The 18,930-nt window shown below is 35.7% G+C and overlaps 1 protein-coding gene and 1 long non-coding RNA gene across 33 annotated transcripts in view; one reads left to right on the forward strand and one right to left on the reverse strand.

Annotated features, from left to right (window-relative positions):
* The window catches only part of LOC144294164 (uncharacterized), a 165,034-nt gene extending 163,618 nt beyond the window's left edge, over positions 1 to 1,416 (forward strand). For 3 of the 32 annotated variants that reach the window (XR_013361573.1, XR_013361568.1, XR_013361577.1), the window contains 2 exons: positions 317 to 383; positions 1,248 to 1,394. The gene's annotated coding sequence lies outside the window, so the exon portion shown is untranslated. Of the gene's footprint in view, positions 1 to 201; positions 217 to 316; positions 384 to 1,247 lie in introns of those variants that run through there. The other 29 variants (XR_013361563.1, XR_013361579.1, XR_013361565.1 and 26 more) reach the window with 22 other exon arrangements.
* An 8,046-nt stretch (positions 1,417 to 9,462) lies between these two features.
* Positions 9,463 to 14,452, reverse strand: LOC144294388 (uncharacterized). The gene is made up of 3 exons (XR_013361787.1): positions 14,349 to 14,452; positions 10,796 to 10,921; positions 9,463 to 9,748 (listed from the first exon to the last, which is right to left on the reverse strand). It is a non-coding gene; the product is annotated as an uncharacterized LOC144294388 (long non-coding RNA).
* Between the last annotated feature and the right edge of the window lie 4,478 nt (positions 14,453 to 18,930).

Consider the following 18,930-nt stretch of genomic DNA (forward strand, 5'->3'; position numbering starts at 1 on the left):
TAGATTTACACCTATGTGTTTTATTATTTAAACTGTTGTAAAAAATATTGTATTTCGAATTTCAATTTCCACATGCTTATTTTGAGTATATAGAAATACAATTGAATTTTACATGTTGATCTTATATAGTACATTATTTCTTTGCTGAACTAAATTATTAATTCTAGGAGTTTTTATTGTTTTTGCTATTTCTACTTTTAGAGTCTCAGAATGTTCCATGAAGATTGTCATATCATTTATAAATAAAGTGTCATTTTTTTCCTTTCTGATCTATGTGCATTCTGTTTCCTTTTCTTGTCTTATTGTTCTATCTAAGGTCTCCAACATGATGTCAAATACCAGTGGTGAGAGTAGATGTCCTTGCTTTGTTTCTAATATTGGAGGTAAAACGTTCAGTCTTCCATTATTAGGCATTATATATATTGGCTGTAGGCTATTTGTAGATATTCCTCAGTAAGCTGAAGAAGCTCTTTATTCCTGGTGTCCTAAGGCCAAGTCTGATGACATATAATTTTTTAAATATATTGCTGAACTATACTTGGTGATATTTTCTTAAGAATTTTTTATTCATGTTCATGTAGGATATGTAGGGTTTGTTTTGCTTTTTTTCCTCTTTTTATATTATCTTTCTCTGGTTTTGGTGTCAAGGTAGTGACAAAAGGTTTCATAAAATGACTTCGGAAATATTCTTTCCCCTTCTATTTTCTGGAAGAGATGCTACAGTAATTCCTTTTTAAACGTTTGATAGAATTCTACAATAAAAACATTCAAGCCCTAGAGATTTCTTTTTCATGAGATTTTCTATTGAACATAAAGAAAGGGAAGGAAAAATAAAATAAGATGAAAACTGAAAGGGAGGCAAACCATGAGATGCTGAACTCTAGGAAACAAACTGAGGTTGCTGGAGGGGAGGTAGGTAGGGAAAGGTATAACTGAGTGATGGGCATTAAGGAGGGTGAGTGATGGGCATTAAGGAGGGTACTTGATGTAATGAGTACTGGGTGGTTTTTTGTTGTTGTTGTTGTTGTTGTTTTTAGTACTGGGTGTTATATGCAATTGATGAAACACTAAATTTTACCTCTGAAGCTAATAAAAAATGGAAAAAAAGAATATATACATATGTTTGCACAAAGCAGCTGGAAAGATAAACAAGAGAGCAATTTAAATGGTTGCCTACAGAAGGAAGGGAAATGGAATGGTTGAAGCAGAGAAGAGGATTTCTGTGTTTGTCTATTTTTGTTTTTTAGAGAAAGAGACGAAGGGACAGAAGAAGAGGGACAGAAAGAATCTTAAACAGGCTCCAGGCCCAGTGCAGAGTCCTACTTGGGGCTCCATATCATGACCCTCAGATCACAACCTGAGCCAAGATCAAGAGTTGGGTGCATAAATGACTGAGTCTTCCAGGCACCCCGTTTTTGTCTTTTTAAATAGTTTTGACTTTCAGATCATAATAAATATTGAGAAATGTAAAAAAAAAATCAATTTCCTTCACCTGAAACTAATATTACACTGTATGTTAGTTAAGTGGAATTTAAATTTAAAAAAGCTTTCTTAAAAAGGGAAAAAAAGAAAATTCAATTCCCTTAACAATTATAGAACTATTCAAATTATCTATTTTAACCATGTGGTGGCACTTTGTGATTTTTGATGATTAGATCCATTTTATCTAAGTTGTCAAATTTATAGTGTAAAGTTGTTTGCAGTGCACCTTATTGTAGTGCACTCTTTTTGACCTTTGTAGAGTCTTCAGTGATGTCCTCCAGTTCGTTCCTGATATTAGTAATTCTTGTTTTCTCTCTTTCCTTTTGGTCTCAATTTCAATTGTGTATGTATGTATTATAGTAATAACACTTAACATGAGATCTAGCCTCTTATTAAAATTTTAAGTGCACAACATAGCATTAACTATAGGCACAATGTTATGTAGCAGATCTGTAATAAGTTCTTTAAAACTTACTTATCTTGCATAAACATTGAACATCAAATTCCCATTCCCTCTTCCCCCATCCCCTGGCTACCATCATTCTGTTCTCTGTGTCTATGAGTTTGACTATTTATTTATTTATTTATTTTTTTATTTTTTAGAATTTTATTTATTTATTCACGAGAGACACAAAGAGAGAGAGGCAGAGACACAGGCAGGAGAAGCAGGCTCCATGAAGGAGCCCAATGTGGGACTTGATCCCAGGACTCCAGGATCACGCCCTGAGCCGGAGGTAGACACTTAACCACTGAGTCACCCAGGCATCCTGAGTTTGACTATTTTAGATCTCTCAGATAAGGAGAATCATGCAGTATTTGTTCTTCTGTAACTGGCTTATTTCATTTAGCATGATGCCCTTTAGGTTCACTCACGTTGTTGCACATGGCAGGATTTGTGTTTGTTTTAAGGATAAATAATATTGTTTTGTATGTATATACCACATTTTCCTTATCCATTCACCTATTAATGGACATTTTGGTTCCTTCCATATATTGATTATTGTGAATAATGCCTCAATGACCATAGGGATGCAGCCATCTCTTCAAGATTCTGATTCCTGGTTTTTGTTTTTGTTTGTTTTTGACAAAAACCTCAAAGTGGGATTACTAGATCATATGGTAGTTCTATTTTTATTTTTTGAAGAATCTCCATACTATTTTCCATAACAGTTATATCACTTTCTATTCCTACCAATAGTGTACAAAGGTTCCAATTTTTTCACATTCTCTCCAATGCTTGTTTTGTTTTTTAATACTAGCCATTGTAACCGATGAGAAGTAACATCTCATTGTGGTTTTAATTTGCATTTCCTTGGTGATGAGTGATGCTGACCACCCTTCATTATACCTGTTGGCCATTTGTATGTCTTCTTTTGAGAAATATTCTTACTGAAGTCCTTCATCCACTTTTAAAATTGCATTATTTGTTTTTCTAGGAGCTCCTTATACATTTTGGATATTAACATCTTATTAAAGATATAGTTTACAAACATTTTCTCCAATTCCATAGGATGTCTTTTAACTCTGTTGATTGTTCCCTTTGCTGTACAGAGGCCTTTTAGTTTGAAGTAGTCCAATTTGCTTATTTTTGTTTTTTGTTATTTGTGCTTTTGGTGTCATATTCAAGAAATAATTGCCAAAACTGATATTATGAAGTTTTCCACCTATATTTTTTTCAGAGTTTCATAGTTTCATGTTTAAGTCCTTAATTTATTTTGATTGTGTGTATGTGTGTGTGTCTGTGTGTGTGTATCATATAAGGGTCTGATTTCATTCTTTTGCATATGGATATCCATTTTTCTCAACACTGTACTTCCTCATTTTGTATTCAGTTAACCTTATATACATATCCTCTCCTCATTGTATATTCTGGGTACATATGTTGAAGGTCAGTTTAACATATTTACATAGGTTTATTTCTGAGCTAGGTCCTTTGTCACCAGTCTGTTTACTTTATACTGGAAACCACCATACATGTATATTAGGATTAAAGAATTAATTAAATGGATGACAGATAGTGGTAGCCAGCTTTTTTATCATTGGAGTGGAATTCACATGTGAGCAAGGACTAGAAATAAGAATGAGTCATATATTAATGGTTTAGAGTTAGAGACATTAGTAAAAAATTATATTTTGTTTAATATTGAGATAATTAAACATAGAAATATTTATAAATATTTGTGTATACACAGATTAGTATAAACACATATATTTTTTTCTCTGTTCACTGAAAAAGTCTAAAAAGAATGGGTTCAGAAGCCAACTGAAAGTGCTGCCAAAGGCCAAATCTTAAACAATTTGAACAATAAAATAAATAAAGTAGTATTGGATCACAAACTAAAAAATCAATATTCATATTGATATAAAGCAATGATTTAATAAATAAATTAATAAAGGAGATAAATTTCACTTGCAGAAGAATTCCAAATAATGTATGTAAATAATCTGATAGGCAACCATAAGTCTCCACTCTTTATGTCTTAATTTTGCAAACAGAATTTCTTCCAGAACCTAGACCATGGAAAGGAGGAGGAGGAACCTTACAGTGGAGACATCAAATGTGATCTCCACCAATTAATCAAAGTCAATACCAAAGGCAATAAATCATGTAGATATTAGGTATTCTTGTAGGTATTCTTGTGACAATATGATGAAAATGACACTTTACTTCCATGAATTTCCTCTTATAAAGTCATAGCACCAGCCTGTGTCTGAGAAAAACATGAGGCAGAATCCAATAGAAGGGAATACTACAAAACACTTGACCAGCATTCTTCAAAATGGTCAAGATCATCAAAAATAAGTCTAAAAAACTGTCACTAAGAAGAGGTGCTTAAATAGATACGAAAACCAAATGTAATGTTTTATTTAGAAAGGATAATTGAAATGAAACAGACACCAGGCAAAGAATAAGAACATTGGATTAAAGTATGGATTTCAGTTAACAATGTAATAGTAATAGTAATGGTTCATTTATTGTGGCAAATGTACCATACTAATATAATAATAATAATAAGAGAAATGGAGGTGAGTTATATTGGAACTCCCTGTACTATATTATTTTTTCTAATCAAAAAGTAGTCTAAACTATAGTTTTCTGAAAAAAATCCTTTTCAGAGAATTCTAATATTCATGTCACCCTTTTTATGATGTCTATTGTCTTTTCCCAATCAAGTTATTTTCACAGTTCTTGATATGACAGGTAATTGTTTTTATTTTTCATTTGAACCTGGAATTTGGGGTATTTACATGAATCTTACTTAAATTTTTTGTTTAAGTGGTATTCCTTTGATACTGCTGCATTAAGAAAAGAGTAATGCTATCTCATTGCTGCCAGTGGAAGGTGAATGTCTAGGTTTCCCAAGCAATCTCTGTTCATATTCAAGGAAAGAGCCTTTTTATTACTGCTGAGTAGGACTGGGAATTCTAGCTTACCATGTGGGAGCAGGGGGCTGGTTACATCATGTTGTGAATGTTCTAGTTACAGCAGAGTGGCTGGAAAACTCCTACCTCTCCACTAGAACCCCTCTGACATCAACCCATTGGGGAAAGGAAGAAGTAACTCCATACTCAGTATTACCAGCTGGGAATAGGAGTCTCCACTGTCAAGCACATTGTGGGGGATACAGAAATGGAAAGGTGGAATTGCAAAGGGGTTCATTATTACCCAGCATGGGTGACAATTTCAGCTCCCCATTTTTCCATACTTTATCATTCCCCTGGCAAGAATGGAGTGGGGATGGAGTGCCTTGTTATAGCCTAATGATAATGGAATTCCAGGCTCCTTATGAGGAATTTTCAGGACACGTTTTTTTCAGGACACTTGAAATAGAACATGGAAAAAAAAAAACATTTTTGTATCAGAAATCTGGTGAATATAATCACGTTATATTTGATTTGGATTGGAAATCTTTTAAGTTTTGTAGATAGGAAAAATAAAGCAACTATTCCTTGTCAAAGAAAATGAAAGTGACTACAAGTGGTTAAGAATGGCTACAAGATGGAGAGGGGTTGGTTTTCAATTGTTTGGTTGAACACTTGCTTGGGCAAAGGACCAGTAAATCCACTGGATCTTTCTAAGGATATAAGAAGAGAAGTAGAGTGAGCTGGCACATAGCAGACACCTGAGAGGAATATGTGAGTTTTCCATGAGTCAAATGGCAGCTGAGTTTGAGTCATCTGGTGCCATTTAAGATCTCCAAACTCAGGAGCATGGAGAGGTAAAAAGGGGAGACCTCACAATGTGATAGTCAAACATATATCATGCATCAGTGAGATGCATGAGGAAAGCAGGTCTGCCTTTAGAAGATAACCAGGGTCAGCCAGTGTTGACCAAGCAACAGGAATGGTCCGTAACAAAAATATTAAAATTCTATCTGGTTAATAAAGGAGAAATTTCACTTATGCCTCCCCGCTCCTCTGCTGCTCTCTCAATGAGCTGGACTAGAAGACGTGTGTGGGTCTTAGAGCCAGAAATCTTACCCTCTCTTTCTATAGCCACCATCCTAGCTCAAGCTTGCACTGGCTGCCAGTGATGCTGGGAGGAGAATGGGGGATTACGTGGAGTATGGTAAGGAAATGAATTTCAAATTGAGTTCAACTTTGAAGTTTTAAAATGGACCAAATTTTAATAACTGCCAGTGAATTGGTTTGGTTTCTAAAGCTTTAACATGGTCCAAATTCTAATAACTGTGAGTGAATGGAAAGCTGTGAAATTCACATATCATTAATGAATAGCAATGTGAAATTTGACAAAGCTGTGATGGAAAAAATAAAGCCATTTCACCTTTAAACCCTACCACATTGAGCCCTCTTGACAAACTGGTTACTGAATAAATGATTTTTAAGACATTGACTATTTTCTTATTCATCATTGGGTTTGTGACTGCATGACTGTGTTGGCTGTGATAAAAGGGAGGCATGAATATACCTAATGCCATTTATTAATATAGAAAAAGTTATTTTTCATCTTCAGTGAGGGCCATTGAACATAATGCCTTTACGTTCTATCCATCTTCTTGTTTACAAAGCAGACTAGAATACAATTCAGAGCTTTTACTGCTGTTCTCCTTGACATTTCACTTACCTGTTTTTCTCTCCCATTAGCCTGTCTTTGAGAGAGTGTGGGCACTGGGTAGTAGATCAACTTAATAGCTGGGACATCTGGTGCAGCCTGACAGACAGATTGCTTGCCTACTTAGACCCTCTGCATGAGTATAAAAAATCATAAGAATTTGGCCTTTCCAAAGTTGAGCTGACCTGATAAAAATCTTCCCACAGAAGGCAATGTCACCTCTTTCCCAGAATAAAAAAATAATATTGTGCAATGTTAGAGAAGAAACTTGAGAAATTAGAACTGATGTGAGTTGATTGCTATTTGATTTTGTAAAATAATAAGATGCTTTTATGTTTTGTAGTAATTTCAAACTTAAAAATGTAAAAATTAAAATAGTAAAAAGAACACCTATTTTTACTTCTATTGAGTTGTTACAATTTATTGCATGCCTTATGTGTGATGTTTACATAATTTTTTCTGAGCCATTTGAAGGTAAGCTGTATACATGTCCCTGATACCCCTAATATTCAGTGAGTATTTTCTAAGAATGGGAATATTCCCCTACATACCACCAATAGAGTTGACACACTTATAAATTTACATTGATAAGGTAATTTTGTCTACTCTAAAATCCACATAAAAATTTTGTCATTTGGCTTAGTAATGTCCTTTATGTCATTTTCAAAAGAACAAAGTCATTTGAAACTTAAGCTTAGTTAGTACATCATCTGAACAAATATATATGAGAAATTGCAGGGAATTGTTTTCTTAATGTTCCAGCGCACCAAAAGAAACCAACAATAACAAAGATGCTGTGTTACTTGTCATTTATGCCTTTGCATGAAACTGATATAGCCATGTAGAAGACAAAAAAAAAAAAAAATCAGAGAAACAGGAATATGACCTTAGGAAACTTCCTGGTCAAACCTGTCTTCTAAGAGGTCTTTATGCCAATAGGGCAACTATGAGAATTTCTTCTTTGTAACTGTCCAAAATGTCCAATTGAAATCTAAATTGCAGTTCATTCTTCGCAAGAGACTGTATTTCTGATCTGTAAATTCAAGAACCTAAATGCACAACTCAAGGCGGTCTTTTTTATCAGTTAATCAAATAATGTCCTTTTTTTAGCATTTTCAAAACAACATGCTCCTTAGGGGCATACCTGAGCCATAGACTAAATTGTGCTTCCCTCAGACATAGGGTAGGAGCCACATCTCAAGTTTGCAGAGGTGAAATGCAAAAAAACCAGCCAGATATTATCCTCATATATGTCCATGGCTCTTTTCAATGTGACTTACAGCTCCTCCTACCAAGAACTGGAGATTGTTTTTCATTACTTCACTCTGGTTAGCCATATAACTTACTTCGATCTATGAAATATTAGCATATGTGATATGGAGACTTAGGAAACACTTGGACATTAGATTTACTCATCTTTTCTCTTTTTGGATTCCTGAAATCACCATGTATTAGTTTCCTAGAGTTTCCATTAAAAATGCTGTAAATTGGTACTGAAAACAAACAAACAAAACACATTTATTTTCTTACATATCTAGAGGCTAGAAATCTAGAATCACAGTGACAGTAGGGTTGATTCCTTCTGACGGTCATGAAGGAAAATCTGTTCTATGTGTCCCCTAACTTCTGGTGTCTCTCAGCAATCCTTAACTTACCTTGACTTATAGCTATATCACTACAATCTCTACCTCCATCTTCTTTTTTCTTTTTTTCTACCTCCATCTTCACATGGCCTTCTCTGTGTGTGTCTCTGTGTCTTCTTGCCTTCTTATAAGGACACCAGTTATTGGATAATTGGTTATAGGGCCCACTTATAATCCATTTAACCTCATCTTAATTTACTGTGTCTGCAAAGATAGTGTTTCCAAATAAGGTTATATTCTGAGGTTCCAGGTAGGCAAAAATTCTGAAGGAGCATTATTCAAAAGTACATATCATGTGAAGAAGCTTGGGATAACCTGCTGGAAGACAGAAGACCACGTGAGACCCCAATAGACCAATCAGACTTCTAACCACCAAACTTCCAAATGAGGCCATGTCACGGATTATCTAACCACCATCCAACCTACCAGATGACCACAGATGTACAAGAAGAAACATCAAGCTAACTCATAACTGAACTAGAGAAAATGGTTGATACTTTAAGCCACTGTTTTAAAATGTTTTTCCATAGCAAAAGCTAATGCAGCTGTCCATATTCATTTTATTGGGAGCAGATTTGATATCAAAATCAACTTAAAACAACAGAGAGAACATAACTCCAGTCTTTCTCTTTGCGAGATTGTGAACATCCTCCTTGTTAGAGCTCAGAGAGAAATGAATATAATAAACACCAGTGCTGAAGATACTGCAGTATTGTTAATTAACCTTTCATAAGAATCACACAGGAGAAAAAGATACATAGAGGAAATATAATACCTGAGATCATTAGGCATCTTTGAACATGAATCCCGACTGATGTATGAAATATCTAATCTTTTGAATTTAGTTCCACAGAAGCTCCTGGCTACAGGGTGCCTCTGGACAAAGAACTATTATTACCTAGACTCTGCTCCAAAATTCCTGAAAATCAGAATCATTATGACTTTAGATGTGGACTCAAAGGTTATAACTTATATCTACTCAATTTTTAACTCAAATTCTGAACTCCCGAATGCTGAGAAGGAGAAAGCATGAGAATGTGGATATAGGACTAGTTGCAATAGCCATTCATTTTATGGGACAAGATTAGAGGAGTTTTCCTCTGATATTCCCCAGCACAGAGTCTTTCAACTATTTTACAATTTTTTCCAAAAGAATATTACTGCACTAGATTAAAACAAAACACAAAAACATGATCACTTTTATTTTGAAAAATTTATTTTTTTCTCTTTAAAATGTTAAAAGAGAATGTTTAAAAGGTGATAAACATGCAGAGGACTAAAGAAAATCTCAGCAATAAGCTTTCAATAAATTGTTCAAAATGTAATTTAAGGCCAGGAGTAGGAATGAGGCAGTATTACCAACATGTCTTTTTCTACTCCCTGGAGTGTTTCCTGAATGCTATCATTATCCATCTTGCAGTTTTTCAGCTTACATCTTCAAAATAGAAACAGATTTTTAAAGACATGCTACCTTTCCAAAAATAAGTTCTAGATTTAATGAAGTACGCTTTTGACATAGTGTATTATCTTCAAGAAATTGGAGAAGGTCCTGGAAAAGAATGAAAAATGAAGATAGATATATATATATATATATATATATATATATGTATATGTATATGTATATATATTTTTTAAACAGAAGCATTATGTAACTTTTATTTTACATGTCCACAAATGCTTGTACAACATACAATGACTACTTCTAACATTTATAGCATTTTTTTCCATATCACAAAAAGAAAGGTTAGTGACACACTGTGCTACAGTGATGCTGGGTGGAGCCCTCAGGAGCACACTTTGAAGAGGAGGGCTGAGTGTTGCTGACATTTGGGTCCTGAACACCTGTTGGGGGATGCAGGCGAGCCCACTGAAGCAAAGGGTGGGTTCCCTGCACCACCGCCAGGCTGCTCATCTGCTACCTATCATGGCGGGAAGGGACAATGATAGAAGAGGCTACTGATGTTTCTAGCAGCAATGTCCACAATAGCCAAACTGTGGAAGGAGCCTCGGTGTCCATCGAAAGATGAATGGATAAAGAAGATGTGGTCTATGTATACAATGGAATATTACTCAGCCATTAGAAATGACAAATACCCACCATTTGCTTCGACGTGGATGGAACTGGAGGGTATTATGCTGAATGAAATAAGTCAATCGGAGAGGACAAAAATTATATGGTCTCATTCATTTGGGGAATATAAATAATAGTGAAAGGGAATAAAGGGGAAAGGAGAAAAAATAAGAGGGAAATATCAGAAAGGGAGACAGAACATGAAAGACTCCTAACTCTGGGAAACGAACTAGAGGAGGTGGAAGGGGAGGAGGCCTGGGGGGGTGACTGGGTGGCGGGCACTGAGGTGGGCACTTGACAGGATGAGCACTGGTTGTTATTCTATATGTTGGCAAATTGAACACCAATAAAAATAAATTATTATTAAAAATTATTTTAAAAAAAGGAGAGGATACTGTATATATATATACAGATGTACAAGATGTATATAATATATAATTTATTTATTCTTCCGGGTAATTATAGCCCAAAGGCACAGAAAAAGGAATAATGAAAGACAGAGAAAGAAAAAAAAATGAAACCTACATGGTGGAGCAAAACATTAGGAGGGTACCCATCTGTCTGCACAGCTTAGAAGCATCCCTGACAGGTGGCAGATACATGGAATGGTGACCTCTGGAGGGCCCCTTCCAGAACTGTGAATAAATGAAACTGGGTAAAAGCAAAGTTAATAGAGTAATTAATTCCCCCTCTGATTGTGCCTCCTTAGTTTTTCTCCCTAGATATTTAAAATAATTATATTAAAAAGGAGAGCAAGGAGGTTTTAGAACAATTATCTCTGTATTTTGATTGGCTGCTCTTCAATACAAGAAGGAAAAAGACCCTTGTTCTTTAAAGAATGTGATTATGAGAGATGTTATTAGAGTAATTAATTCATTGCTGTGATTGTTTCTTGTTCACTAGCACAAATGTGGGAAGAAAGAAGCTCAAAAATGACTTCATTGAATTTTTTTTTCTGAAATGCATTTTACTAAGAAACTATTGAAAGCTAACTAACTGCAAAAAGGAAAAATCCATGAATTTCTTCAGTTCAATTTACATTATAAAGTGGAAAGAATAGGACCATTTTTTACAGTATATTTCCCATCTCTAGGTAAATGCTCATATTTGATGTTTTACAAAGTGCTTAAATTAAGACTAACAAAATGTTCACTTCCAGTTTGAGTCTAACTTTTCCATACACAGTGGGGGAAATACAAGATCTCACTTTGGGAATACAGGCATTGCTAAAAGCAAAAGTGATTTAAGCTGTCATTAAAATCAGGAAAGAAAGTGAGACCCTCATTTTAGGTCAGGAATAATTTCAAAGGAATTATTATAATAATAATTTCAAAGGATTATTCCAAAGGAAGATCTCCAAAATTCTTGACAAGCTGTATATGCTGTGCTAGCAATCCTTTTTGGGGAAAAATGGAATTTTAGGTCTAATAATATAATAAAATGATGATCTTAGGAGAAGTTGAATTCACTTGGAAAAGTTGAATTCACTTGAAATTCACTTCCTTCTTTCAGCAAAGGTCAGATGAAGAACTCCAAAGTTTATCCTTATGCTTAAAGATGTGAGTTGCAGGGCTGTTGCTAGATTCATCCAAAACCATTCCAAAGACTGTTTGGCTCTCATGTAATATAAAGGCTATGAATAATGCTGAGGCTAAAGGTAAATCATTCCAGTCCAGCAGATGTAATTGTAACTCTGAACAACCCAGAAGCCATTGTTCAGATGCTTGTTGTTTATTATAAATGACTCATTTTTCAAGATTTGAATTGGTTTACTTAAGCAAGATGTGTACAGTTTTTTTCAAAGTTGTGAAGTTTTCTAAACAGTAGCAAACATTAGAAGCTGCATTATGATAGCAACTTCTCCAGACCCAAGGAACATACAGAGACTCAGGGCCAAGCATATAGAACCCAAAACAGAAGTACAATGCTGAGACACCTGGGTGACTCAGAGGTTGGGACCCTGCCTTCAGCTCAGGGCATGATCCCAGAGTTCCATGATAGAGGGGAGCCTGCTCCTCCCTCTGCCTATGTCTCTCCCTCACTCTGTGTCTCTCATGAATAAATAAATAAAATCTTGAAAAAAAAGAAAGAAAGAAGTACCATGCTACCCAAGAAAAATCAGCTTCTTGGCTTTAGTTTTCTTATTTCAGATGCAGGGATAGAATTGCCTATCTCATGGTCTTGTGAGAACTGGATAAGGTAAAGCACTGGAAAACATTTTGTAACCATGCTGAGAGGTGATACAGTTGGTGAAAATCCTTTTTCTTCCTTTCTGAGCAGATTCCTTGGCCACACATCTTGTCATAGGCCTAGCCTTGGGAGGCGTAGCCTCCTAAGCATTAGTGTAAAGACTCTAAGTATGGAGAGAAAAAAAAAATACCACGTATAAATTAGTTTGATCTTGAAGAAAATGCAGTGATCAATAGGTCAAGATATTAACCTTAAGAAAAGGTGACTTCAAGGAGAAAATAAGTATTGGAAAATTTAAGAAATAATTTACCAGATTGCCCCTCTCCATATTCCATCCTGCTTTTTTTTTTTAATCTTGGAGGTTGCCTTGTAACCTATAGCAGCAGCATTGGGATTCTTTGCTCTCTGGTTCCCAGTTCTGGTTAGCCAATGGGGAGCTCCAATAGATATGAGAAAGGTAGGAGGGTAGGGACTTCTATGTTTCTCTAGTTTCCTCCTTGAGACACTGGTGCTAGCAGTGTCCCTTTGACCAAAAGCCAGTCTTTCTCTCAAGGTAACTGTCTGCATAGCTCTCTAGTTCTAGATCCCATAACCATTCAATTCACTCTGGTGCAGGGTGGTAAGAATAGAAAGTTTTCCCAAGATCAATGCAGGCACCTTTTTTTTTTTTTTTACCTTTTACAATTCATTTACAAACAAACTTTCTCAAATTACTCAAATTTGAGTATAGCTTTTGTTTTCTATTTAGATTCTGTTTGATCAAAGAAAGGCATATATAGAAAAGCCCCATTCCCTCTACTGTCGGAGAAATTACTCAGAGCTTCTCATAGATAATCACTAAGCACACTTTATGTATACTTCTGACATGCTGCTGTCTTTGTCTTCTCTAAGAACTATGGTTTTAATGGCTTATTCTATAATGAAAAAATAAACTGGTTTCTCTCATTAGTATTTTAATGTATTCTATGAAAATAAAAATGACTGGTAAAGTTATTTAGGCTTTCAGATATTCTTTTTACATCACCTCCAGCACACTGTGGCCCATTTGTAAAACTGCTCTCTCCTTTCATGAGTGGCTTCCAAAAACCTCTGCAGTAAAGTCATCTGCTATTGCAGTAAAGCTTGATACATAGGGAAAAGAACAACAGCAGCGCAGGAAATCTGTATCCTGACTATGGATGAACAATAGAACAGACGGTGTTTTTCTGAACTCTGAACAATGGGCATATAAAGGATAATTTCAGCTACAGAGCTAAGCAGTTTGGATTGACAACAACATAAATCAGCTTTGACAATGCATCCCCTCAGCCAAGCTCACTCATCTATCCAAATTAGAAAACAGAAGCTTAGAAGCATGATACTAGCTACTGAAGGATAGAAGACATGTTTGAGGAAATTACTTGTAGGTAACATGCTAGATAGGCTATAAAATGATGTAGGACTTAGCTGAACAATTAGCACAGTCCCCCATACTCTTTAGATATATGATTCAATCGCTTCTCTTTTTTTAATTGTACCACGTATCAGTATTTTATTTTATTCTTTTTTTAAAGTAAGCTCTATATCCGATGTGGGGCTCAAACTCATGACCCCAAAGTCAAACATCACATGCTGTATCAACTGAGCCAGCCAGGTGTCCCTCTTTTTTTTTTTTTTTTTTTTAAATATATACGTTTTCTGAGATTAAACTTAGAAGAAACTAAAAGTAAATAAATAAATGAAAATAAAAGAGTTTGTATTGTTAGGGATTGATAGTGGAGTTGAGAAGTTTGATATATTTGACCATAGGGATAAAGGAGGTAGGGAACAGGTAATCTGGCACTGATGCAGGGGACGGATTTTTGATAGTAAGTATTGCAGTAGAACAGCAATCACTGCTCTATCTTACCCAGGCAGCGTTCTGACAATAGAACAAGAAGAGATGTAAGGCCAACCTTCTCTCCCACAAATGGGAATGGAAGAAGAAACACATTCATCTATCTACATTCTCAGTATCTTATAGTCACCACTATGTCATAGTAGCATTGCATAGATAATCACATCTATAAAGAATGGAATGTTGTGACAAGGTTTTTCAGGTGTCAAAATGTGAACATTTAAACAATCTTCATTTTGTTCATGTTCAACTTCTCTCAATCCTTTACAGTGATATTCCTCAGGTCTTGCCTACAGATTACAACTATTTTCTTACTAATTGTCCCAACTCTAATCATATTCTTTCCAGTAGTTCTGGAACTGTTTTTCTAAATCCCAAGAAAGGCTATGCTACTCTTTTGGCATTTGACTACCTAAGTCATAAGTCTAACTGTTGTAGAATTCAAGGGGCTTCATGATCTGATTTTTTCTTATTTTTTAGACGCCACAATACCTAGCTGCTAATAATGTGACCTTAGATAAAACCCTTCTCCTTCCTTGAATCAGCTTATTAATCTGTTAAAAAAAATTGATGGAAAGAAGAAAAGAAGGAAGGAAAGAGGGAGGGAGGGAAGAGGAAGGAAAGAAGGGGGAAGAAGGAAGGAAGGAAAAAAGGAAAGAAGAAAAGAGAAGGATAAAAGAGAAAGGGAGAAAGGAAGGAAGGAGAAAGGAGGGAGGGATGAAAGAAGGAAGGAAGGATAAAAGAGGAAGGGAAAAAGGAAGGAGGGAGGAAATAAGGGAGGGAGGGAGTGGAAGGAGTAAAGCAGGAAGAAGAAAAATAACTAGTTATCTTTGTCTTCCTCCAGTTAATACTATGGATCTCCCACTGCACCTCTCTGTTTTAACCTTTTAATTTATAACTCCATGAGTTTCCAACATTATTCTCTTAATTGGGAATACACCACCCACCTTCTCTACCCATTAAATTCTACACATATTTTGAAGCTCAGCTTAAAGGCCATTTTCCCACTGACTCCTTAATCCGCTAGGTAAAGAAAATTTTCCTTCATCTGTCCTTTTATAAAACTTTGGTAGCAATTTTCTATTATTTACATGATAGCTAATGACTTCCCAGGCAGCTTTCTCTGGCAGTCCATGTATGCATTAATTTGTCTAGAATATTTCTTTATGAACAGTTGTAGAATGGATAAAATGCTTTCGGCATTGAGAAACAGGGCAAGTGCTTGGTAATAACATTTAGTACCACCCCCTTATAATACAGGTGAACAGAAATGCAGTGCTCTTTCCTGTTAGATGAACCAATTCAAAACTATGCTGGAGAGCAAATGGGAGTGCCTGATTTGCAGCTCATTCCATACCTTGATTATTGCAAAGCATTTTGGTTCCTCTCCAAACTCATCAGATCTACATTAAAATTCAGACTCCCAGAATAATTTTTCAGATAGGAAATTTAGAGCTAATCTGGCACCATCATCAATTTTTCAAGAAACCTCTTCCTCTAGTCTATCTTGGGAAAGATGGAGCTGTCTCAACCCTTGGACTGCCTACCTAGATGCTAGCTCCTCATAATCATTCCTTCCTGCAAACCACCTCAGACTTCATCACTGGGCACCTCTTGGAATTACATGCACAGTTCTTTTGAGAGACCACTGCTAATTCATCCCAAATGTCAACAGGCAGCAGGGAACAAGACTTGCAATGGACCAGGATTCCTTCTACTGTCTCAGGACTTTATTCCCTACAGCATCTGATTAGGCTCTGTGAGTGCTTAATACTTTAATGATATATAGGACACAGTAAAGAAAACTAAGAGAGTTTTAAAAAAATTACATAGCATACCTACTGTACTCCTCCTCCCAATTCAAGGGAGGAAAAAAATGTTCCAAAATTTAAGACCATATCAAATGATTTTCGTTGTAGATATGTTTCAGTTCTTAATCTGGATACTCTGCCACACTTTTTAGTTTATACCTACAGTGTGGGGATTGTCCCATCATTTTGAGGGGAACACCACCCCTCATCTAGAGAGGATGACCTCTATCTTTCCCTCACAACTCAACCCATGGGCAGAACTTTACTCATCACCGTATTTACTGAAGTCTGAATTATTCTACTGGACAATATTACCATTACACTTTCATCTGATTATAAGAGAGCTAAAATATTTCTGGAGAAGCTGTCTTTGAAGTGCCTGTAGGTATCTGTGTGAAAAATTGCTAGGTGCCCACTTATAACCACTTTCCATTGCCCTCTTGCTAACAGAATTCCAATCTTATTTGGTAAGACAATATGTCTTTAAAAAGGCAACGTATAGGCAATGTATAGGCATTGTCCATGTGATATGAGCAGAAGTTGACTGGTCAAGACAAGCAAGAAGGCTGTTTTTGCACATATAAATAGTGGCAGGTTGAGGTGTCATGCCTTTGCTTCCCCCCTCCTGCCTTCCTTCAGCCTAGAGCACAGACACAATGCCCAGAAAGCCCTGTCACAGCCATTCTGTGACAGGATGGCAGAGCAGAAGATAAAGGGAGTATTATTGAAACTACTGTACTAATCCTAGACCTCCTGCCTTTAGGTGCTTTGTAATCTGAGAAAAAAATCAGTGAAATCTAAACATAGTTGAACTGCATGTGTTGATTACTTTTATATGTGGCTGAATCCTAAAGATGCAGCTTTTAAGGAAAGGTTAGTCCTTCATTTAGTATAAAATGCTTATACACTAAGTCTCTGTTAGAGTATTAATAGGAGCAGAGTCACTCATTAACTTCTATGAAGGTGATGAAGGGAGAGAGCAAAAGAATTTCCTTTATTTAGATTTAAAAATACAAAATAACATAGTTTCCAGTAATTTAAAAATGTCCCAGACACAGAATGCATATGTATTTCTTTTTTAATCTTCCCAGCAGTATAATGAGATACATATTTTTATTTCCATTTTGCAGACGTTGTAATGGAGACTTAGAACGTGTAAGTGTCTTACTTAAACCCTACCCAGCTATACATTCTGGAACTGGGATTCAGAGTCACCTGTGCTTGCCCAAAAAACTCACCTTCCAGTTTACCCTTAAAGTTATTTGAAAGATTATGAAAGACACAGGAAAATAAAAATGAGCCAGGGCCCCCCAACATAGAACATGGAATTCTTTCAGAGTAAGTCTTCTGAGTTTTGTACCAAAAACAGAGGCATACAAAATGACAGAAATAGGCATGGATCCACTGATCTTTTTTGCTAAAGAGATCACCAAATGCAAATTGTTTTTTTGCCCCCTCACCGAGCAAGACAGACAGTACTAAGTAAAATGAGAAGGCATCCCTGGTTTCTGGAGGAAACGAGGCACTCTTGATAAATACTTTACAGTTTTAAGTTACATAATGTGGTTTGATAATGCATTTAGAAACTGAGGAAAGTAATATGGAATAGGGGAATATAAGAACAGATATTGAGGGGCACCTGAGTGGCTTAGTTGGTTAAGCATCTGCCTTTGACTGAGGTTGTGACTCTGGGGCCCAGGAATTGAGCCCTACTGAGTGGAAAGCCTGCTTCTCCCTCTCCCTTTGCCCCTCCCTCTGCTTGGGTTCTCTCTCTCTCTCTCTCTCTCTCATAAATAAATAAATAAATAAATAAATAAATAAATAAATAAAATCTTACAATAATAATAATAATAATAATAATAATAAAAGACCATATACTGATTTCTCAGCACCAGTGGGAAGGCGATAAACAGAGCATGAATTATCCAGAAGAAAAGAATTTGAACGATAAAGAAAATCTATACTGGTTATGTAGCCTCTTTTCTTACTCAGAACTAATTAAATGCTTTCATTAGTTGAAAATTCATAACAGATCTCATAGCATGTTTTTAATTATATGCAATTATGCTTGAGTAAACTGGTAAATTTTACATAGTTTTCATTGCAAAGTATTATCTGATAATATTTACCTCATCTTTGTGTTATTTTATTAAATTTTCCAGGCATTATATCCTTCCAGATAGTGAGGTAATGATACATGGGTTGAGAAAACCTATTTAAAAAATTACATCAATATTCAGGTACCCACTGAGAAAAAGTTATGAAAGCAAAACCTTTTTCTTTAATCAGTTTATTATAGCATGTTGTTTTTATATAATAACATACAAAACATATAGCAGAGATAGAAATGTGTTCTTGTGTCATTTATAATCTCTAGGTAAATATAAAATAAAGCTCAGCCTTCTTCCAATTTCTAGCACAAAATATATTCACGAGTCCAAGCCATTCTTCCTAATCATTTCTTCTCTACAACCTCTTTTAAAAGTTTGACCAGTTGTGCTTCTCAGAGCTTGTGCTGATGTTTTCTCCCAGGATAGGTGTTGGGACACAGGATGCCTCTAGTCACCTGTGAGCTCCAAATAGGCCAGGAACAAGTATTTGAAACGAGACATAGTCAGATTCTTGCTGAAGTCAGTTTTAGTTGATACTCATAGTGAGCAGATACATAGGCATCTGGAACTAGGCTGTGACTAGGGCTCCTGGAAATGAATTTGCAAGTTTTACCCATGAAATTACATTGCCTAAAAACCAGCCTGTGCTTCATTTGCCAAGTGTGTTTGACA

This window comes from Canis aureus, chromosome 22 (genome assembly GCF_053574225.1).
Source record: "Canis aureus isolate CA01 chromosome 22, VMU_Caureus_v.1.0, whole genome shotgun sequence".
Classification (NCBI taxonomy): Eukaryota; Metazoa; Chordata; class Mammalia; order Carnivora; family Canidae; genus Canis; species Canis aureus.